We start from the raw sequence: 9,237 nt of genomic DNA, 5'->3' as shown, positions 1-9,237 counted from the left end.
TGCTCAGGGGACCATGTAGGATGCTGGGATTTGAACCCAGGTTGGCTGCCTGGAAGGCAGCCGCCCTCCCCGTTGGGCTATCACTCCAGCCCAACTCCAATCCTTAGAGAGTAATTTTGCTCTACCCAAGTTCCTGAAATTTCAGATAAGGAAAGACTGTAGTTGGAAGTGGCCTAATCTCAAACCCACCCAAAGCAACCCATCACTGATATCTATAGCATCTTCTTGATAAAAGTGTGGTAGAACACAGCTTCCCTGGGGTAAGCGTTCCAGAGAATAGTAAGAATCTTCATCAATTGAATCATCATTACATTATATATATCATATATGACAACTCATGTGATAGAGTATTTACTATATTAGTATATAGAATAAACAATATAAATATATACAAATACATAAATATAGACTATTAAGTCTATATCTTGAATATTATAGTACATGAAAATATGATATATAAACTTTTAGTATATCATATATATTATACTTAGTCTAGTGTCTAGTATATAACATTATACACACACATAGAGATCCCTTATAGGTGTAATTCTAAAATGGTCTCATTATTCTCTATCCATTTATTCAACTGTGAAAGCAGAATTTTGGACTTGGATGGTCTCTAGATTTCATTCCAACTCTTAATTTCTATTACTTCAAAATATGCAGTATATAATTACTTACTTTTTATTAGGGCTGGAGCGATAGCACAGCGGTTGGGCGTTCGCCTTTCATGCGGCCAACCTGAGTTCGATTCCTCCGCCCCTCTCGGAGAGCTCGGCAAGCTACCGAGAGTATCGAGCCCATGTGGCAGAGCCTGGCAAGCTACCCGTGTGTATTGGATATGCCAAAAACAGTAACAATAAGTCTCTCAATGAGAGACGTTACTGGTGCCCACTCAAACTTTTTATTAAGAGCATTTCCTCTAGTCAAAGTGATTGTATATTCAAATTCTAGATGTTGTGTGAGAAATGTTACAAAGTATTCCATCAAATTTACCAACATTGTTCGAGGCTGTGATAGCACAGCAGGTAGGGCATTTGCCTTGCGCGCAGCCAACCCGGGTTCGATTCCCAGAATCCCATATGGTCCCCAGAGCACTACCAGGAGTAACCCCTGTGCATTGCCCTGTGCATTGCCATCATCAAAGAGAAAAAGAAAAATTGTTCTTCTTCACTGCCCAACATCTATTTATTTGCTTGTTTACACTTACCCAGATGCAAACACACTTTTTCAGGGTATTTGATAAAGTAGATGTCACATTAAAAATTTTTATTATTTTACAATGATTATAGAGTTTATAGTAGAAGTGTTGACAAATGAGTATGTTTATCTTTTTATGTATTACTATTATGCAAACTATAATTTAGGATTATGAAATCTTTCTATAGGTCAACTATGTGAAAATATGAATAAATTCATGGTAGAATCTTTGCTCATATGGACTTACCTTTATGAGATTCTTTCAATGTAATCCTAATCATATTTCTTTTTTTTTCTTTTTGGGTCACACCCAGCGATGCTCAGGGGTTACTCCTGGCTTTGCACTCAGGAATTACTCCTGGCGGTGCTTGGGGGACCATATGGGATGCCAGGGATTGAACCTGGGTCGGCCAAGTGGAGGGCAAACGCCTTACCCGCTGTGCTATCGCTCCAGCCCCCTAATCATATTTCTGTTACCAAACATTTTATTAGAATTTTCTATAAAGTAATCACTATCTATACATATACATATGTATATACACAACAAAGGATCTCTGTCCAGAATACATAAAAAACTCTTACAATTCAACCATAAATTAAGGTAAATGCCTTAAGCTGATACTTCAGAAATGGAGAGCTATGAATGATCTGTTAGTATATGAAAATGTTCTCAACGTCATTATTTATGAGGAAAAAGCAAGCTAAAACCACAATGAGGGGTCAGAGTGATAGTACAGTGAGTAGGGCACTTACCTCGCACACGGCCAACCTGGATTTAATCCCCTGCATTTCATATTGTTCTTCAAGCATCACCAGGAGTCATCCCTAAGCATCACTGGATATAGCCCACAAACAAACAAACAAAACTACAATGAGAGGCCACTGAAGAATCACTAAAGTAACTAAAATGAAAATGATTGACAATATAAGGTGAGAATGTGTAGTAACTTAGTGTTTGGCAAAGTTGGTTGGAGTATAAATCCTAGAACCACTTTCTTATAAAGGTAACAGATACTTATTTTCTGATAGAGGAATTTCAGTTCCAGTTATATATCTAAGAGAGTCACATCTCTTAGATAAACATGTCTATAAAAGGGTGTGTGTATGAAAGTTGAAAACAAAAGTTAGAGCTGTAATAGCCTCAAGCTAAAGCAACCCAATTCCAGAAATTGAGTTAACTGGATAAACAAGTGTGGTATAATCAAATAGATACTACCATCACATAAAAATGAACAAATTTGAGAATGGGCACTGGTGGAGGGATGTAAACCAAACGCAGACATGAAAGTTCAGAAGTTTGTAACTGTACCTCATGGTGATTCACTAATAAAATTTTAAAAAAATGAACAAATTTCTGTCATACACTCAATATGGGTAAGCCTCAGAGATGGGGTGAGTCGAAGAAGTTAAACACAAAAGAGCACATATCTCTAATTTCAGCTTATGACCTTCTAAAACAGCCCGAACTCCCCTTTTAGGAGAAAAGTGAGTATTTTTCTGGGGCAGGGAAGTATTGGACTAGTGTAAATCAGGATCAACCACCAAGCAGCAGGAATAAACTTTTTAACCTGATGAAATGTCTTTAATCTATCTAAACTGATCTAAGCTACATTGATATATGCACTTATTTAAACTCATCAAGCTGTAGTCTATGCAATTACATGTATGTAAGAGAGTTCACTAATGTTGACTTATGAGAATGGTCACCACTCTCAGGAATAGATCACTAACCAATTTTTCATTATTGAAGAGAAAGAATTTTTCATTCTATGTTAAGGCTCCTACATTTAACTCATATGTTGGTTCTATACATGTTCGTGTAAAACACTTGGTTCTCAAAAGTGGTTCATTTGTGCCCTGGCAACATAAGTGTGAAGAAGGCTGGATTTGGAACAACAAGGGGCTGAGCTGGCTTGCAGTGTGAGAAAGTTTGGGAAGGACAAACCACCTACAGAGTCCATGAGCAGACAGCACCTTGACAAGGAATAACAGATGTCATAATGCTGAAAGTGTATCCTGCTATGCACCTAAAGGTGGGAGGGACGGTGACATCTGTCCTTTGTGCACATCCAAGCAAAGTCATAAATAATGCAGAGCAAAGACAAAAAGGAATTTTGCACTTGCCATGCTAGTAAGTTCTTCTCCTGTCATAGGTCTAAGTAAACTGCTAGGGGTTTGCTACAGCTCAGTGGAAGAGCAAACGCTGCCCCTCTGTGAAATCCTGTTTGATCCCCTGTTCCGCAAATAAAATTAGACTGCTAAAAACCGAAACAATAAGAATTAAATGAGTTAAAAACAGTCTATCTGAGTTTAGCATTTTAGGGAATTATGACCCACATAAAGAAAGCTGTAAGTTTAATGAAATAACAATGAGCATCTTAATGTTGGGTACAGATGTCACTTTAACAAGCCATTTCAGGTGAGAAGAGTCCTAATGAACTAAGGTTTAGGAGGCGACAAATACAGATCATTGCCTTTGAGTGTTTTATATTGTTAGTGAGTTCCATATTAAAACAGTATCAATGTTTTTTTTCACATTTACTATTGGCCTTTATTAAATGTTTTATCTATAGATCCACAGTCAATGCTGCTAACTACTGTCAGTTATACCACAGAAAACATTCAAAGAACCTCACTTACTGTTATTAACATGCATTAACCAGGATTCATGCTGCACTGAAATATTTATTAATATATCAGTGAATTATTTATTCCCTTGTTTTATTCATTGCTTAACATCTCAGCACTTTTGAGATTTAATTTACTTTGGAGGAAAAAATCTCAAAACAACCTTTTTCAGGTTCACAGAGCTTAATGACATATCTTACCAAAAAAGTATTATTCTCCTTAAAGTCAGCGGGTAGGTTCATTTACGGAAAGTGATTTAAGAAGAATGGCTGTGTCATACCCCGTCATCTGAATATAGGATAGTGTTGTGTACCGTTCATAGACAATTGATGATGGGAAAAGGGTAGGAGGGCCAAAGTAGACAAATGAAAAAGAAATGCAAATGGATGCCAAGGAATTCATAGTGTAAGGCAAAACTAGGAGAACATTAGCTGAGATTCCACATTATTTTTGTTTTGTTTTGTTGTATTTTCAGGGGGTAGGAGAGTGAGGTCACACTCAAGGTCACACTCAGGGATCACTTCTGTTCTGTACTCCTCGTGGAGCTTGAAGTGTTCATGAGGTTCCAGGGATCAGACACAGGTCTTCCTCATGCAAACCCTAGGCTCAGTCTATGTGCAATCTCTCCACCCCAACACACATCTTGTTTTGCTTTTTAAATACTGTAGTTGTGTTTTGTCTACATAAAAATCTACATTGATTTTGTATCATCATTATTGATAGTGGTTATTAAAATGGACAGTTATTAGACTTACCACACAGAATCTATTTTCTTAGGGGCCTGGGAGATAGGAAAGGATGTGATCCAATTGAATTTAGAGAGATGAGAATAATTTAGTTGCTGATATCATTAAAATAAAAATAGTAGGGGCTTGAGAGATAGTGCAGCAAGGCTCTTGCTATGCATGAGGCTGGCTAGACAAGAGGCTGACCTGAATCCCCAGCATCCCATGTGGTCCTGCATGCACAACCAGGAGTAATTCCTGGGTGCAGACCAGCAGTACCCCCTGAACACTGCCAGGTCTGACCCCAAAATGAAAATAAATTAAAAATTAAAATAGTAGTACTAAAATCATAGTCATCATAAAACAATGAAGCAATAATTATCATAAAACATCCAAAACTCCAAGAATCATTTTATTTTAATGATATCAGCAACTTAAATCATTTTAAACTTTTCATTTTTAAAAAATTTAAAATCTATTTTTTTGATCACTGTCAGTATTGTTGATTTGTATGAAGTCAATATTCCTACTGGGACTGATTGGAGAAAATTTCTGGAAAAGTTAGCAATCAGCTCTGGCAAGTAGGTAGGCGTCAGCTCTGACAACCACTAGACGTAAATCTAACTAACAATGGAGAAAAACATTTTATCTTGTGATTGTATCTTATACAATTTTATTTGTAATCATAATGTAAATAGACTTGGAGAAGAGGAATACAAACTGATGAAAATGACCCTACCAAAAGCAAATTTAACAGAAAGGCTAGCTTGTTTAAAGGGAGGTTGTGCATGGGGAATAATTAATTCATTCAGAATATTTCTCTGTAAGCCTTTACTGAACTTCTACAGCAAACTCAGCACTTTCAACTCAGACTCTATAAATAAGCAGCTTGAATGTGATGGTCAATCTTTAAGGATTTTCTGAGAGTGGAGAAATGATCAATAAAGAAATTTAGAGATTAATCTAAATTTGAGACCATTGCAAACAATAGCAAAAACTCTAAAGTAATGCTAAGAAGCCGGAGCGATAGTACAATGCATAGAGTGTTTTTGCCTTGTACATGGTTGACCCGAGTTCGTTACCCAGCACCACACTTCATCCCCAGTGCATCTCCAGGAGTGGTTCCTTAGTGCAGAGACAGGAGCAACCCCTGAGTACTGCCGGGTGTGGCTCCAAAGCAAAACAAAACAAATGATAAAAATGCAAAAATCATAAAAGGAAAAGATCCAATAGCTGGGAGTGTGGTTCAAGAAGCACAGCCCATTCAAGATGTGAACCATGACATTTACAGAAAATAATTCTTACACACTGAAATTATTAAAGTAAAAAAAATAAAGATAATAAGGAGTAATCCCTGAGCTGAGTATGTACCCATTCCCCAGAATAACCCAGTACATAAAATTATGTTCCATAGACCTTGGTCACTCTAAAATGTTTTTATATTTCCTGAAATTTCTAGTGTGTTGGTTGCCTTTCAAAAGAAAAAAAATATCTGTGTCAGCCTGTGAGATGGCTCCAAGGGGTTGCAGAGCTTTGTATGTGGGAGCCCTGGGTTACAGCCGTGGAGCCACATAGTCTCTTGAGCACTGCACAGAACCTGGACTTGTCCCGGAACACCACCAAGTGTGCCCCAAACTCAAAAACTAAATCAAATAGGCTTTTCAGAACCCAGTCCAGGGCACACACCCTCTGCCCCAGGTGTTTCATCTTCCCTTTCCTTTATGGCACACTCCATTCCTGGGGTCACCTCCTGGTTTGGGATATATAATTTCTTCCTCTTACTTTGACAGAGTCAAATCTCTCTCTCTCTCTCTCTCTCTTTCTCTCTCTCTGCTCTGTCTCTCTCTTCTTCTTTTCGCTTTCTCCTCCTCCTCCTCCTCTTCCTCCTCCTCCTCTTCCTCCTCCTCCTCCTCCTCCTCTTCTTCTTCTTCTTCTTCTTCTTCTTCTTCTTCTTCTTCTTCTTCTTCTTCTTCTTCTTCTTCTTCTTCTTCTTCTTCTTCTTCTTCTTCTTCTTCTTCTTCTTCTTCTTCTTCTTCTCTTCTCCTCCTCCTCCTCCTCCTCCCTCCTCTTCCTCCTTCTTTTGTTTGAGGTGCCACACATTGTGTTGCTTAGGGGTTCCTCCTTGCTCTGTGTTCAGGACTCATTCCTCAGGAGACCCTATGCAGTGCCAGGGATTCATACATCTATTCCCTGGGGTTGGCCAAACTCAAAGCAAGTGCCTCAATCTCTGTACTATATCTCTCTGGCCATCATCTTATGTTTTATTAATAAAATTATTGCTATTTCACTATCTTTTTAAAAATTATTTCTTCCCCTGGCAGCACAATCCTGTGTAGTATACTTGTGTTTACCTCATGTGACACATCTGTCTTGCCCATCCCGGCCCTGACAAGGTCTTCATTTCACATCATTTACATACCACCCCCTGGAGGCCAGGCTGCTCTTTCCTCTTTTTTTCTCCCCTCCCTTCCCCTCCTTTCTTTTCCTTTCCTTTTCTGATTTTTTTTTTTAAACAGCACCAATGATTGAACTCAGGTCTCTTGCATTTGAGGCATTTGCTCTACCACTGGGACACACTCTCTTTTTTTTAACCTTCTTTCCTCTCTTGCTCGGCTTAGGTGGTATTTCTTCCAGGAAGCCCTCCCTGACCTTCAATCCTTGGTGTCCTTGAGTTCTCCCTTGCACTGTTTCCAATATTGTGCTTTCAGAATGTAGTCACAATGCCTGTCCATCTGTGACTGGCCTTCGAGTCTATTGTTAGTACAGACATGTGTTTCTTTTGGTATATTAAGAATGAGTCATAGATATGCTGAGCTCCCTGCACCTAAGAAGATATTTTGAAACATGCATTGAGTGAGGGGCTAGAGAGAGTACAGCGGGTAGGGCACTTGTCTTGCACATGACTGACGGGGGTTTGATCTCTGCCTCCCCATCTGGTCCGCTGAGTCCCATGGGAGATCCCTGAGTGCAGAGCCAGAGGTAAGCACAGAGCGCCATCGGACGTATGACTCCAAAATAAAACAAAATAAGTAATGACCCCCAAAATAAAACAAAATAAGGAAGCACTGAAGGAATGACGGTTATAAAGGTAAACAGCACAGCCTGCACCCTTGACTACACCCCCATCTAGTGGGGGAGAGGGAAATGCAAACAGAAACCGGACACCCGATTGAGGGGTCCCAGAGAAAACGCAGTGCGACTCCAAAGTGTCTGTGCACCTGGAGGTCTGAGCCCGCCCAGAGGAGGGCAAGTCTGAGTCCAGGTCTCCGGGATTTCAGTTTTCTGGTAGAGAAAAAAGCAGCAAGTGGGTGCTAGAAGGATCCCGCTTGCCCCCGCAGCTCGAGCCCTCTGCACGCTTTCCACGTAAAGAAGGTGGGAAGGGCGAAAGCATGGCCACAGTGAAGGGTGCAGTTAATGAGGGGGAAACTGCGCTTGGGAAGAGATCTCCAAACGCAGGTGTCAAGGAGAAAGAACACCCGTGGCTGTTGCAGGACCCCGATCACTGAGCAGCTCCAGGGCAGGAGACACCCCAGGGCCTGTGGCTGTCGGGGCGAGGAGCGAAGGGAGAGAGAGGATCCTAGAGGCAGGTGCTCTCCTGGAGGAAACTGTCTCGACTCTGGATTCTGGGGCAGGGACGGGTCTACAGCACTGCGGAGGGAAAGGGAAAGTGGCGGCTCAGCGCCCCCTGCCCCAACCTGGCCTCCGGTATAAATGCCAAGGAAATCCTGCATCCTGCATCTGGAGCAGAGGACATTGGCCCACAGGACCTGACTGCCAGCCAGGTATGAAAGAGGATACAAATGCTGACATTGTGCAAAAGGGAAACACAACTCGCATCCTGTAGTGCTTAGGGCTATTCTCGGCGCTGCTTTCAGGGCAAACTCCTGGCAGCGCTCAGGGGACCGTGTGTGATGCCCGGGGACCAGTCTCAGGCTACATGCAAGGCAAGTGCCCTACCCACTGTACTATCTCTCCTGCCCTTTCCTGGACTCTTTTAAAGCTCTATTTCAGGGGCTAGAGAGGTTGCCAAGCACGCACTTCACACGTGGGAGACCCAGATTCAATCCCCTGTACCACGTGTTCTCTAGAGCACAGAGTTGGGAGAAGCTGTAAGCCCTGCTATGGGCAGCCCCCAAACAAAACCAAAACAATAAAGAATAAAATCTCTCTGTCAGCTGGATTCCTGAGCCAGTTCTCCTCTGGCGCCGGTGAGAGAGTCCTCTTTCATCCTATCCCTTTTATGTAAATCCTGGGGTGGCTTCCACCAGGAACTTCCAGCTCTGACTTTTAACATCCCACCTTCCTTCCTTCCTTTCTTTCTTTCTTTCTTTCCTTTCTTTCTTTCTTTCTTTCTTTCTTTCTTTCTTTCTTTCTTTCTTTCTTTCTTTCTTTCTTTCTTTCTTTCTTTCTTTCTCTCTCTCTCTCTCTCTCTCTTTCTTCCTTCCTTTCTTTCTTTCTTTCTATTTTTTTTGTGGCTTTTTGGGTCACACCCAGCGATGCTCAGGGGTTACTGCTGGCTCTGCTCTCAGGAATTACTTCTGGCAGTGCTTGGGGGGACCATATGGGGTGCCAGGAATTGAACTCAGGTCGGCTGTGTACAAGGCAAATGCACTACCCACTTTACTATTGCTCGCTCAAGCCCCCAACATCCCACATTTCTAACATCTGTTGAACAAAACAAAAC

The sequence above is a fragment of the Sorex araneus genome, chromosome 7 (genome assembly GCF_027595985.1).
Source record: "Sorex araneus isolate mSorAra2 chromosome 7, mSorAra2.pri, whole genome shotgun sequence".
In the NCBI taxonomy this organism is placed as follows: Eukaryota; Metazoa; Chordata; class Mammalia; order Eulipotyphla; family Soricidae; genus Sorex; species Sorex araneus.
This window is presented reverse-complemented; position numbering follows the sequence as displayed.